Here is a 1166-nt window from a genome sequence, read left to right on the forward strand (position 1 = left end):
CCCACACTTTACGAAAATTTAATCAATTTACAGGATTCTGATTCTGATGTGTGTCTTAGTAACACAACACTTAATCGCTGTAGTCCAGTGATGCATGATTTCTTCTATCCACGCTTACTTCTGACTCTTGAATTAAACTTAAGGGAGGCTTATTGAACGAGAGAGGTTATATGTAGCCATCAGTAATCCCTCTGTTACCAAGGGACTTTAATAAACTGAACAAGATTGTCCGTAGATAGTAAGAATGAGTTACAAATATCCATCATAGAGGTGAAGGGGTTAATTAGTTTAGAAAGTAATATAATTGTATGTTTAGAGGTGCCACATTATTGCTTTAAAATGTTCTAAGTTGTAAACATTAATATTAGTTCTTCTCTGAGCTTATACTCACAAGGAGTTTACAGTCAGTGAAAGTAAGTAGTAATTTTTGCATCAAATGAATGCATGTGATAAACACACACACACACACACACACACACACACACGTCTCGGAGCACCAAAAAATTCGTAAATCCTGTAATGGCATATTATTTTGGTAGCAGAGGAAGTGTAAGTTTTACATATATATATATATATATATATATATATATATATATATATATATATATATATATATATATATATATATTACACGTTACTGCCAAAGGAGGAACATAATCAAACCTTCAATGTTCCGTTGTGGACAGATTATATTCGCAATCTGCAACTGAGAGATAAACTCTTTTTTGCACCTTCATCATTCCACAAAGCACTGGGGGAACAGGTATAGATCAATGTAAAATAAACTGCACTCGATACTGGTTTGTCTTAAGGTGTTTAGAAAGTATATCTTACACTGGCACCGGGAACTGAATGCAGGGTACTATGTAACTTAGTGTCTGCAACCTGCATGTCGCTGGTATCCTCTGTGTAGGCTCTTCACACTCACTAACGCTATACCAGTTGAATCTCTGGTATGATTTCACATGTCATCCCATATTGCCACTCCATTCCCAGACTCCTACTGTGCTACTAGAGCTCATCTCCATCCCCAGACTCCCACTCCACTTCCAAGCTTCCATTGCATTCCAAGTCTCATTTTCCACTCATGGACTCCCACTCCTCCCACAGGCATAGATTCCCACTCCACTCTAAGGCTCACACACCTCAAGGATTCCACTCCTCCC

Source organism: Coenobita brevimanus, chromosome 80 (genome assembly GCF_032717465.1).
Source record: "Coenobita brevimanus isolate Jiangsu-jjx chromosome 80, ASM3271746v2, whole genome shotgun sequence".
NCBI lineage: Eukaryota > Metazoa > Arthropoda > Malacostraca > Decapoda > Coenobitidae > Coenobita > Coenobita brevimanus.